Here is a 14,482-nt window from a genome sequence, read left to right as displayed (position 1 = left end):
GAATTAGAGAGACTGCATGGTGTTCATCCAAAGACATGTCTAACTTCTTATCTTGGTTAGGAGCACAAAGGTTGCTTTCTGCTTCTTATTGACTGTGATAATTCCATTAGTGTGTATTTTCTGTGCCATTGCTTGCTACTACAAGTGCTTTTTTTTTTTTTTTTTTTTAGTTTAATGGTTAGAAAAAGTCAGAAGAAATGGGTAAAAACAGCAATCTGAGTCTTCACAAAGTGGGACAGATAAGCATTTTACTGAGTGATAACACACTGAAACAGGAATAAATAGCAATAAAACTTAGTGTTTCAACTCAGTCAGTAAAATTAAAAAAAGAAACTGAATTACGATCAAGATTTAAACTAAAAACAGGCGAGAAGAGGTGGTAGATAACAGAAAACAACGAGATTAGACAGAAAAATAATATGAATGACTCTTAACAACAGAAGAGCATCTTGCAGGCAGATTTCCTCTGACCTAGCAGCAGCAGGTGTTAGCCTTGCCAAAAGGACAGTTAATGAGAGACTTTTGGAGAGTGGATTGAAAGCATATCACCATAAAAGATGCGACTTAATGAGCCCATGATACAGAATCGTTTAGCCTGGGCTAAGAATCACACTGAGTGAACTTCTGAACAACGGGAACATGTTTAAAAAAAAATTTACAATACCATTCAGCTTCTACTGTCTGTTCTAATGTTGCAGGTGGTGTTCTCTGATGAATCAACCATTGCAGTGCTGGATGACCATATGCTGACTATAAGAAGACAGTCAGGTGAGGAATTTATACCCAAGTGTCTGAAAAAGATGGTCATTTTTCCTCAGAAAATCATGGTGTGGGGAGCCATCTCCATTCATGGATGCTGTATAGCCCTTGTGGCTTAGCGCTTCTTTTTGATTATAATAATAATCCATTCATGGAACAAGTCGCTTCCACATTGTTGAAGTCACCATAAACCATATAGAAGTACTACAACACCAATTACTGCCTCAGATAAGGGATTGGTATGGTGACAGATGTTGGATATTCCAACAACACTCAGCCCAATGTCACATGGTAATATCAGTAAAGACGTGGTGTGCACAAAATGGCATTGAGCTGTTCCCATGGGGTGGAAATTTCCCTGACATGAATCCCATTGAGTCTATAGTCTGTTTTGAAGGACAAAAATACATGAAATTCCCATTATGTACAATCAAAGTGCAACTCAGAGAATGCCTTATTAAGGTTTGGTATCATTCTGCCAGAATCAAGAAATTATGCAAAACTTTGATTGTTGTCATGCCCACACATGTAAGCTAGGGCTGGTCAAACCAAATATTAATCAATGTAAAATAGTTGACCTGTACTCTTGTATCAAAATAAATCCATTAGCAGTTGGTGAAATTGGTTTAATTGACCTTTTAGCAGAAAAATATTGAATTAAAAAAAAAATGATAATTATGCCAGTACGTACTATATATGCTTTAGTTACGCAGTACTGTGTTCATGTGAGGGAGTTTACATAGTGAGGTTTGCAGAGTAGTAATATTTTGCCTAATACTGCACAGTATATACATGATGACATAATATATACTGTTCTTAAGTGTACAGCTGTAATACAGTAATCCCTCAATTATCTGTCATTTGCCCAATTGGAAATATGGTTAACCCACCATCCTTTTGGATTAAATTATGATCCCTTGTTTCATCTGAATGGTATATAATTAAATAAATAGTTGCTAGATTTGCAATTATACAGATTGGTGTTAATTTTCTTTTAATAATGTAATAATTTAGATTTCAGTCAATAACATATTGTTTCATACTATGGAACAATGCTCTTCTCCAGACTGAGGGACTGACCACCTCAAAACTTTAAGGGTGATGGACTGATTACATCGTCTTCAAGTATCTTCTGCTTCTATCAACTTTTCTGTACTTGACTGAAGAAGCCTACTGTGTAGGCGAAACGTTTCATAATAAAGATAACTAACTGTTGCATATGTGTCTTACCTAACAACATTAATTGTTGATAATTACAAATGATGGTGAAAGTGTATCTTCGTCGCATCACCCTACCTTGGTGAGAGATGGCCAGCATGTTAAAAAAAAAAAAAAATTACAAATGCAATGACTGCCAGCCAAAATCAAATATAGTGGACCCCTGGTTAACGATATTTTTTCATTCCAGAAGAATGTTCAGGTGCCAGTACTGACCGAATTTGTTCCCATAAGGAATATTGTGAAGTAGATTAGTCCATTTCAGACCCTCAAACATACACGTACAAACGCACTTACATAAATACATTTACATAATTGGTCGCATTGGGAGGTGATCGTTAAGCGGGGGTCCACTGTACAGTGGACCCTCGGTTAACGATATTAATCCGTTCCTGAGAGCTCATCGTTAGACAAAATTATCGTTAGCCGAATTAATTTTCCCCATGAGAAATGATGGAAATCCAATTAATCCATTCCAGACAGCCAAAAGTATTAAAAAATTTTTTTTTTCATGAAATATACACTTCCTTACAAAGAAAACAATGAGACATGCACAATACCTATATAAATAAATGTTAAAATGACACTTACCTTTATTGAAGAGTACTGATGAGTGATGAGACACTGTTTTTCTTGAACACTCTGGGATTTTCAGAGTGATACACGAGTAAAGGTTTCACTTTGCAATCCCCACAGCATTACAACAAAACATGAGAGTTAGCCTGTCTTTCACAGGCTTGTGTCCTGGGAGTGCCTTTTCCTTCTGAATAATGTAGGTCCTGTTTGGCATTTTCTTCCAGAACAGGCCTGCTTCATCACAATTGAACACTTGTTGGGGTTGAAATTTTTCAGCTTCGCCATGCCTTATCACACTGTGTATGCCACTACGATTCTTAAATCTCTCAAACCAACCTTTGCTGACCTTAAAATCACCAATATGAGCAATAGTTCCAGGCATTTTTTCCTGTTCACCTGGGTGTTAGTCAACTGGTGTGGGTCACATCCTGGGGGACAAGATTAAGGACCCCAATGGAAATAAGTTAGACAGTCCTCGATGACTCACTGACTTTCTTGGGTTATCCTGGGTGGCTAACCTTCTGGGGTTAATTGTTTCTTGGTAACTGTTTCTCGTTAAGCCACACCAACAACAGTCTCTCCACATCTTCGAGTAGTACAGCTGACGGTGGTGCAGCAACAGCTGACAGTGGTACGAAAGTATTTCGATAGTATTTCTCACCCTTTTTACCACAGAGTTGGCACTAGAAGTTTTCTTTGGGCCCATGGTGGCTTATTTAGCAGTTACAAGCACTATAAACAATGGAATAATACAAAATGTATCAAATGTATGCATGAAACCGGCCACCCTGGCTTGTAAACAATGATGGTAGGGCAGCTGAGACACTCAAGCTGGACGGACAGGTTTGGGATGAATCACGTTGGGCAAGTTTTTATCGTTAGGCGGGTCAAAATTTTTAAGCTCAAATGCTTCGTTAAGCGGATTTAACATTATGCGATGCGTTTGTTAGCCGAGGGTCCACTGTATACAGTGCATATATCTCGGAGGCAATTGCATAATTCATTACCTCCTTATGTGCATCCCACAAGGTGTCAATTTTCTTTAATTAAATAAAAATTTCTAGGAGCAACATTGGTTGTTAAAGGAAACACAATGAACTTTCATTGGTTGAAAAAATGGATATAATCTGAAAGAGTAAACAGGCATGGATGAAAACACTCACACTAGTATACTATAGGACAATACCATAAGTAGTTTCAGATCTAAAAATATATAAAAATTATGAAGTCTATGGCTAGCAGGGCCTGGAGTTCAACAGACAGTATTATAATACAAGAAAATGAAGTCTGCCAGACAAAGAATTTGAATAATGCTATGTACATGTGGTTTACACAGCAATGCACTATTGCTGTAAGGGTACAAAGCCATAAAGTTGAAAATGCAGAGATTTAATACCAACTTAGGCATAACAGATTTTTAAGGCAAGCAATGGATGGATAGGAAAATGACTATATATGTAGCAATTCAACAAGTATATTATTAGAATATATAAGACCCTTCAAGCCAAAGCTTTAGTTATCTGAAGGTTATGAGGAATCAGGTATAGCACAGTAACAAACAAAATTTAAGCTTTCCAGTATTATACCTGGATGCTTTTCATGTAATGCCTGACATATGTATAAGCAAAAACATATTCCATCACTTGTGCTAATAAACCAATAAGAAATCTATTATCTTTATTTTTTATTGTCCAAAACCCACTCATTTGAAGTCTGATAATCGAGACGCTGCTCTACAGTACAATGTGTTATTGAGTTACAAGAGTACAGTGGTACCTAGAGTTTCGGCCGTAGCCCGTTCCAGAAGCTCAGCCGAAACTCAAACTGTTTGAAAGTCGAAGCAATATTTCCCATAAGAAACAATGTAAATTCAATTAATCCATTCCAGACACCCAAAAATATTAAAAAACAAAAATACATTTTTTAAAGAATATAGTTTTACAAACACAAAACAATTATAAATACATATAGTACTTAAATGATTAATGAAATACATAAATAAACATTTAAAATCACATTTACATACCTTTACTGAAGACTCTTGTTGGTATATGGAAGACAGGGAGGAGAAAGGAAGAACTTTATTACTGTTTGGAAGAGAAATCCCCTTCCATAAAGACTTTAGATAACAAGTCCTTATCCGGAGTTTTTCCCCTTTGTTTTTTAATGCCACTAGGACCAGCTTGAGAGCCGCTGGACCCCTGTCGCTAAAAAAAAAAAAAAAAAAAAAAAAAAAAAAAAACTGTCCAGAGAGGTCTGTTTCTGGCGTCTCTTTAGCATTTGTCTGAAATGGGACATGGTTTTGTCACTGAACATGTTGCAGAGATAGCTTGCTTCCATATCCTAGCCACTCGCATCCAACCCCAAGGAATTCCCCAATGCCGCAATACATTCCACAACAGGCATAGGGTCAACAGGGTCAGGCTCAAACCCTTCAAAATCCTTCTTTTGGACACATTCTGGCCACAATTTTCTCCAAGCAGAGTTCAAAGTCCTGTAAGTCACTCCCTGCCAAGTCTTACCTATAAGGCTTATGCAGTTGTAGATATTGAAGTGATTCCTCCAGAACTCTCTTAGGGTCAATTCAGTGTCCGAGGTCACATCAAAGTACCTCTGAAACAGTGCTTTCGTGTAGAGTTTTTTGAAGTTTGAAATAACCTGCTGGTCCATGGGCTGGAAGAGTGGAGTGGTGTTAGGAGGCAAGAGCTTCACTGCTATAGAACTGAAACCCCTAAACAATTGGTCTACCAAGTTTGGAAGATGAGCAGGAGTGTTGTCCAGTAACAGGAGGCACTTGAGTGGCAATTTATTTTCCTGGAGGTATTTTTTCACACTCAGGCCAAATACTTCATGGGCCCAGTCAATGAAAATTTGCCTTGTGGCCCATGCCTTATTGTTAGCCTTTCACATCACACACAATCTACTCTTGACAACATTTCTTGAACACTCTGGGATTTTCAAAGTGATCAAGAAAAACAAGTAAAGGCTTCACTTTTAAATCCCCACTAGCATTACCACAGAGCAAGAGAGCTAGCCTGTCTTTCAGAGGCTTGTGTCCTGGCAGTGCCTTTTCCTCCTGTGTGATGTAGGTTCTCTTTGGCATTTTCTTCCAAAAGAGGCCTGTTTCGTCACAACTGAACACTTGTTGGGGACGAATCCTTCAGCCTCTACATACTCCTTGAATTCATGCATGAATTTTTCAGCCACACATTTGTCACAACTTGCAGCCTCACAATGCCTTGCAACACTGTGTATACCACTATGCTTCTTGAAGTTGTCAAACCAGCCTCTGCTGACCTTAAATTCACTAACAGCAGGACTCATTCCAGGCGTTTTCTTTACGAGATCCGAGTGCAACTGCCTCGCCTTTTCACAAATGATTGTCTCTGAAACACTATCTCCTGCTAATTGTTTATCACTGATCCACACCAAGAACAACTTCTCAATATCTTTGATTGTTTGTGATCTATTTTTCGTTAGCATATCTACCCCTTTTGCAACATCAGCTTCCTTGATTTCTTTTTTCTTCACCAGGATGGAAATGATGGTTGATTTGTTTTTGCCATAAAAAATGACAAGCTCCAGCACAAGCATACCATTTTCGTATTTTTCGATAATCTCTTTCTTCAATTTTATCATGTTTCTCACTTTCTTTACCACAGGGCAGGCACTAGAAAGTTTCTTTGGGCCTATGGTTAATTATGTAGCAGTTGCACTCAATCAACAAACAAAAAATAAACAATGGATTATTGTGAAATGTTTGGATGAACGCACAGGGTAATGCTCACTCGAGGAGAAGCAAAGCCAGACTGACTTACAACGCATGCGTGGGAGGCTTTGCGTGGGTGCACAAAGGAGGACAGGTCTGGTACGGCAGCCGAAACTCAAGTTACTGTTCGAAACTCAGGACAAAATTTAGCTGAAAAAAAAAAAAAAAAAGAGACCGAAACTCAAAACGGCCAAAACTTGGGGCGGCCGAAACTCGAGGTTCCGCTGTATGTTGACCATTTATGTAGCAAACCTGAAACTACTTAGTAGTGAAATATAAGCTAGAAAATTGATCATGTTGAGAATTAAGAATGTGAATTTTGAGATTAGAAGTGATTTTATAGATTTTCATTGTTATTTTATTAAGATATACTGTAATTATAATTAATACTAGCTAGTTAAATATTAGTGTACATTATTCAGTTTAATTTAATATTTTAATTGTGAGCATAAATAGTTTAGGGGAATCCTTCCTCTGTAAGCCGTGTTGTAAAAGGTAACTAAAATGCTAGGAACAAGGTGATGCTAACCCCTTCTGTATACATTACTAGACAAAAAAAACTTTATCGAGTTTCTTCTTTTTTGAGGTCATCCTGCCTTGGTAGGAGATGGTTGGTTCGTTAAAAAAATAATTAGTTTAGGAATATCTTGCAGGTTCTGATATGCATGAACAGACACAACATGACTGATGTGAAGTTTAGGAAATACTCTTTCATTTTTTTATTGACACATCAGCATTTCCCACCAAGGTAGTGTGGCCTGAAAAAGAAAAACTTTCACTATCATTCACTCCATCACTGTCTTGCCAGAGGTGCGCTTACACTACAGTTATAAACTTCAACATTAACACTCCTCCTTCAGAGTGCAGACATTGTACTTCCCATCTCCAAGACTCAAGTCCGGAATGCCGGTTTCCCTGAATCCCTTCATAAATAGTGTCCTGTTCACACTCCAACAGCATGTCAAGTCCTAAAAACCATTTGTCTCTTTTCGATCCTATCTAATACGCTCACACATTCTTGCTAGAAGTCCAAGCCCCTTGCACACAAAACCTCCTTTACTCCCTCCTTCCAAACTTTCCTAGGCCGACCTCTACCCCACCTTCCCTCCACTACAGATTTGTACGCTCTTTAAGTCATTCTGTTTTGTTCCAACCTCTCTATATGTCTGAACCACCTCAACAACCCCTCTTCAGCCCAATGGATAAGTTTTGATAATCACACACCTCCTAATTTCCAAACTACGAATTCTCTGCTGGTTTCTTTTTCTGTCTCATAAACACGCTAGATAACAGGGATATCTTGCTACACCTACTTACACTTTGGTCACACTTCACAGACACGCACATACATATATATACATACATACATCTAGGTTTTTCTCCTTTTTTTAAATAGCTCTTGTTCTTCTTTATTTCTTCTATTGTCCATGGGGAAGTGGAAAAGAATCTTTCCTCCGTAAGCCATGCGTGTCGTATGAGGCGACTAAAATGCCGGGAGCAATGGGCTAGTAACCCCTTCTCCTGTAGATATTTACTAAAAAAGAGAAGAAAAACTTTATAAAACTGGGATGCTTGAATGTGCGTGGATGTAGTGCGGATGACAAGAAACAGATGATTGCTGATGTTATGAATGAAAAGAAGATGGATGTCCTGGCCCTAAGTGAAACAAAGCTGAAGGGGGTAGGGGAGTTTTGGTGAGGGGAAATAAAAAAAAATTAAATCTGGAGTATCTGAGAGAGTTAGAGCAAAGGAAGGGGTAGCAGTAATGTTGAAGGGTCAGTTATGGAAGGAGAAAAGAGAATATGAATGTGTAAATTCAAGAATTATGTGGATTAAAGAAAAGGTTGGATGCGAAAAGTGGGTCATAATAAGCGTGTATGCACCTGGAGAAGAGAGGAATGTAGAGGAGAGAGAGAGATTTTGGGAGATGTTAAGTGAATGTATAGGAGCCTTTGAACCAAGTGAGAGAGTAATTGTGGTAGGGGATCTGAATGCTAAAGTAGGAAAAACTTTTAGAGAGGGTGTGGTAGGTAAGTTTGGGATGCCAGGTGTAAATGATAATGGGAGCCCTTTGATTGAACTTTGTATAGAAAGGGGTTTAGTTATAGGTAATACATATTTTAAGAAAAAGAGGATAAATAAGTATACAAGATATGATGAAGGGCGAAATGACAGTTTGTTGGATTATGTATTGGTAGATAAAAGACTGTTGAGTAGACTTCAGGATGTACATGTTTATAGAGGGGCCACAGATATATCAGATCACTTTCTAGTTGTAGCTACACTGAGAGTAAAATGTAGATGGGATACAAGGAGAATAGAAGCACCAGGGAAGAGAGAAGTGAAGGTTTATAAACTAAAAGAGGAGGCAGTTAGGGTAAGATATAAACAGTTATTGGAGGATAGATGGGCTAATGAGAGCATAGGAAATGGGGTCGAAGAGGTATGGAGTAGGTTTAAAAATGTAGTGTTAGAGTGTTCAGCAGAAGTTTGTGGTTACAAGAAAGTGGGTGCGGGAGGGAAGAGGAGCGATTGGTGGAATGATGATGTAAAGAGAGTAGTAAGGGAGAAAAAGTTAGCATATGAGAAGTTTTTACAAAGTAGAAGTGATGCAAGGAGGGAAGAGTATATGGAGAAAAAGAGAGAGGTTAAGAGAGTGGTGAAGCAATGTAAAAAGAGAGCAAATGAGAGAGTGGGTGAGATGTTATCAACAAATTTTGTTGAAAAATAAGAAAAAGTTTTGGAGTGAGATTAACAAGTTAAGGAAGCCTCGAGAACAAATGGATTTGTCAGTTAAATACAGGAAAGGAGAGTTATTAAATGGAGAGTTAGAGGTATTGGGAAGATGGAGGGAATATTTTGAGGAATTGTTAAATGTCGATGAAGATAGGGAAGCTGTGATTTCGTGTATAGGGCAAGGAGGAATAACATCTTGTAGGAGTGAGGAAGAGCCAGTTGTGAGTGTGGGGGAAGTTCGTGAGGCAGTAGGTAAAATGAAAGGGGGTAAGGCAGCCGGGATTGATGGGATAAAGATAGAAATGTTAAAAGCAGGTGGGGATATAGTTTTGGAGTGGTTGGTGCAATTATTAATAAATGTATGGAAGAGGGTAAGGTACCTAGGGATTGGCAGAGAGCATGCATAGTTCCTTTGCATAAAGGCAAAGGGGATAAAAGAGAGTGCAAAAATTATAGGGGGATAAGTCTGTTGAGTATACCTGGTAAAGTGTATGGTAGAGTTATTATTGAAAGAATTAAGAGTAAGATGGAGAATAGGATAGCAGATGAACAAGGAGGCTTTAGGAAAGGTAGGGGGTGTGTGGACCAGGTGTTTACAGTGAAACATATAAGTGAACATTATTTAGATAAGGCTAAAGAGGTCTTTGTGGCATTTATGGATTTGGAAAAGGCGTATGACAGGGTGGATAGGGGGGCAATGTGGCAGATGTTGCAGGTGTATGGTGTAGGAGGTAGGTTACTGAAAGCAGTGAAGAGTTTTTATGAGGATAGTGAGGCTCAAGTTAGAGTGTGTAGGAAAGAGGGAAATTATTTCCCAGTAAAAGTAGGCCTTAGACAAGGATGTGTGATGTCACCGTGGTTGTTTAATACATTTATAGATGGGGTTGTAAGAGAGGTAAATGCGAGGGTCTTGGCAAGAGGCGTGGAGTTAAAAGATAAAGAATCACACATAAAGTGGGAGTTGTCACAGTTGCTCTTTGCTGATGACACTGTGCTCTTGGGAGATTCTGAAGAGAAGTTGCAGAGATTGGTGGATGAATTTGGTAGGGTGTGCAAAAGAAGAAAATTAAAAGTGAATACAGGAAAGAGTAAGGTTATGAGGATAACAAAGATTAGGTGATGAAAGATTGGATATCAGATTGGAGGGAGAGAGTATGGAGGAGGTGAATGTATTCAGATATTTGGGAGTGGACGTGTCCAAGGACAAAGTTCCTTGTCTCCACAGACTCCTAAGTGCACCACTCACATTTTTCCTCTCATCAATTCTATGATTCGCCTCATCTTTCATAGCCCCATATGCTGACACGTCCACTCCTAAATATCTGAATACATTCACCTCCTCCATACTCTCTCCCTCCAATCTGATATCCAATCTTTCGTTACTTAATTTTTGTATCCTCATCATCTTACTTTCTCCTACATTCACTTTTAATTTTCTTCTTTTACATACGCTACCAAACTTATCTACCAACCTCTGCAACTTCTCTTCAGAATCTCCCAAGAGCACAGTGTTATCAGCAAAGAGCAACTGTGACAACTCTCACTTTGTGTTAGATTCTTTATCTTTTAACCCCACACCTCTTGCCAACACCCCCGCATTCACTTCTCTTACAACCCCTTTTATAAATATATTGAACAACCATGGTGACATTACACATCCTTATACATATAAGGCCTACTTTTACTAGGAAATAATGTCCCTCTCTCCTATATATTCTAACCTGAGCATTACTATTCTTGTAAAAAATTTTCACTGCTTTCAATAACCTACCTCCTATTCCATATATTTGCAACATCTGCCACAATCCCTCCCCCCTTCCCGTGATACACTTTTTCCAGATCCATAAATGCCACAAAATCCTCTTTACCCTTATCTAAATACTGTTCACCTATATGTTTCACTGTCAACACTTGATCTACACACCCCCTACCCTTCCTGAAGCCTCCTTGTTCATCTGCTATCCTACTCTCCATCTCACTCTTAATACTTCCAATAATAACTACCATACACCTTACCAGGTATACTCAACAGACTTATTCCCCTACAATTTTTGCACTCTCTTTGGTCCCCTTTGCATTTATACGAAGGAACTATACATGCTCTCTGCCAATCCCTAAGTACCCTACCCTCTTCCATACATTTATTAAATAAAAGTACCAACCACTCCAGAACTATATCCCACCTGCTTCTAACATTTCTATCTCTATCCCATCAATCCCAGCTGCTTTATCCCTTTTCATTCTACCCACTGCCTCATGAACTTTCCTCACACTCACAACTCGGTCCTCCTCACTCCTACAAGATGTTATTCCTCCTTGCCCTATACACGAAATCACAGTTTCCCTATCTTCATCAACATTTAACAATTCCTCAGAATATTCCCTCCATCTTCCTGATACCTCTAACTCATTTAACAACTTTCCTCTTCTACTTTTAATTGTCAAATCCATTTGCTCCCTAGGCTTCCTCGATTTATTAATCGCACTCCAGAACTTTCTTATTTTCAACAAAATTTGTTAAAAAAATTTTAATCTATTGAATGTTGTACAACCTTTAACTATGTATTTGCAGTGTTTTTATATACACTGAGCTACACACCTGGAAAATCAAAGATACATTTCTTGAGTGGTGCCTCCTTGTTTTACCCACCTAGAAAGAGGTTGAAATTGTGCAGGTGCACATACACACCAACTGTGTGATGTGGGATACAATTATCTTTCTTATTTTAAACATAAGGCTATTACTATCGTATTTCCTTTATCACTCTCCAAGTTTAAAGACATATTTGGAGCCACTATCTGGCTGGATTGCCAGCCTGGACTAAGGCCACTGAGAGGTCAGGTCATGGAAAGGTCAGACAAGTCAACACATGATGTCATGGGAACCTTTAATGGGTACAATGTAAGCATTGTGGGGTGTGGGCACCATACTGCTTGGGGATGCCTCTAGCTGCTGCTCAAGTAGGTCAGCATGGCACAGATAGTTTGGGCAGTAATGACTGACCCAAAATGAGGCAAGAGATGGAAAATGTATCTTGAAAGGCTTAGGCATGAGGAACTAGGTGTCTGTGAGATTACATAAGGCAGTGCAGAGAGGCACTCATTCTCAACGTACCTCCTGCCCCCCCCCCTTCCTCACTCAAAACAATCAGTATCTCTGCAACTGACTATGGGCCCACTTGGGAGCCTCTTGGTATAAAAAATATGTAAGAACCCCATTTGTGCTGAATTTTCTAGTGTCTGTCCTTATATAATGTCCCTGTTCCTATTTGATTCTGCTCCAATGAAGTGTGTCCCTGTACTTGGGGACTTATTTTGTTTTATAAATATGACATGCAAGACATTACATGTACTTTACCCTTTCTCCCAATGTGTTAAATGGTCATTATGGGTCTAATCTCCCTCCTCTGGAAGTAGCTCCTGTTTACAGTGTGAAAATATACATAAGGCATTAAGCATTGCCGAGATTTCTACATGAAAAATACAGGTGGCAGCAGCATTAAATGATAAGTATGGACAACACGTGGTGTCGAGCATGATAAAATATAGGAAACAGGCTTGCAGGAAACAGACCTGCAAGTGCAGCCAAGATTAACAGGATAACTCTGGTAAGTGCAGGGAAGTTGCAACTTGGTTGAGTGTTCAGTAATAAGTAAGATATGAAAACTGGTGGTGTTGCTATTGTAAGCTCAAGACTAGCCTGACAACTGTTGCATGACCAAGATTTTGGTCCCTGGTTCTCATTACATATTTTGTTACTTTCACGATGTAGTGAAAATCTCAATTTACGAGTCAGAGGCCTGGTTTAAAATTACAGTTTAAGGTCCTAAAGATGTGGTGTGAACAAGTTAATATATGAAGGAAATGGCATGTTTTGACTGACAACAAAATATATACAAGATTCTGATGACTGACTTTGTCAGTGTTTAATTGGTTAAAATATATAATAGTATTATTCAGAGGGCTGAGGAGGGGTTGTTGAAGTGGTTTGGTCATTTACAGAGGATGGAGCAAAATAGGATGGCTTGGAGGGTGTATAAATCTGTAGTAGAGGGAAGGAGGGGTAGGGGGTCATCCTAAAAAAGGATGGAGGGAGAGGGATAAAAGTGCTTTTGGTGTGCAAGGGGCCTGGAAATACAGCAGGCATGTGTGAGTGTGTTAGACGGGAGTGAATGAAGACAAATAGTTTTTGGGACTTGACGAGCTGTTGGAGTGCGAGTAGGGTAATATTTTGTGAAGGGATTCAGAGAAACTGATTAGTTGGACTTGAGCTCTGGAGGTGGGAAGTACAATGTCCACACTTTAAAGGAGAGGTTTGGGATATTTTTTGCTTGGAGTGACATCTGAACTGTCATATCTGGGTGCTTCTGCAAAAACAGTGAATGATGGTGAATTTCTTTCTCTTTTGGTTCACCCTGCCTTAGTGGGAGACAGCCAACATGTTGCGAAAGGAAAGGGAGGGGGGGGGGCGAAACTAGGGATATTTCATGTGTAACAGGTAGGAGGCTGTATAGAGCAGCCATCAAGGGAGTTGAGGTACCACAGTTCTGCCATGAGTGTAAAATGAAAACCAGGATTACTGGTCTTTCAAAGAAATATAAAAGCCACTACCATCACTAGAACAATTCACACACAAAGTTATATGAATATTAAACATAAAATGCCTAAATTGATTATACTCTTTTTAGTGATAGTTACTGGAATGTTCTGGTAGAGGTCAAGTAATGTCCTATTTGTAATTAATTATTTGTAATTAAAGAATGAGAGCCATGCTTGTGATGGTTCCTCCTCAGTGCTTAATATGTCCATTATTAACATTTCTAGTGCAGTGGCTGTTGCATTTATTACATCCCTTGAATCTCATTTCATTGTTCCATCAAAAAAAAAAAAAAAAACATTTTAGAAGTGTACCCTTGCAACATTTTTCCTAAAGTATACTACAGTCACCAGTTTATCTTCTTGCTGAGAGTGATGAGAATTTTTCCATCTATTCTTTTTGTACCCTTTCAAAATTTTATAAGTATTCATGACTCCTTTCCCTCCCATTAGACAATATTTTTAGTGTTTTTAGACTTCTTTAGTATATGTCTTTGGTAATTAGTTTGTTTTTTACAATCTTGAATGGAAAAACTGGTTCTGTCTTGCTCTTGTTCCTTGCAGTGCAACCTCAGTTTTTGTTTGCTCTGGTTTTCGTCGAATTCGGTTTTCGACAACTTTTTTCGTCCAAATTTTGTCCTAGTTTTTGTTCATCACCTCGGTTTTCATTGAGCTGACAGTGGTCTGCCATACCAAACATGTCCGCCTGCCGACTCCCACACAAAGCATCCCACTCATTCTGAGTCAGTCAGGCTTTGTTTCTTGTCAGTTGAGCATCACCCTGAGTGTTCATCCAAAACATTTTGTAATATGTAATCCATTGTTTTT

At 38.7% G+C, this 14,482-nt stretch overlaps 1 protein-coding gene across 5 annotated transcripts in view; it reads right to left on the bottom strand.

Annotated features, from left to right (window-relative positions):
• phtf (putative homeodomain transcription factor) overlaps positions 1 to 14,482 on the bottom strand; it is a 134,254-nt gene that overhangs the window by 51,384 nt on the left and 68,388 nt on the right. The window lies entirely within an intron of this gene.

This window comes from Cherax quadricarinatus, chromosome 14 (genome assembly GCF_038502225.1).
Source record: "Cherax quadricarinatus isolate ZL_2023a chromosome 14, ASM3850222v1, whole genome shotgun sequence".
NCBI lineage: Eukaryota > Metazoa > Arthropoda > Malacostraca > Decapoda > Parastacidae > Cherax > Cherax quadricarinatus.
This window is presented reverse-complemented; position numbering and strand designations above follow the sequence as displayed.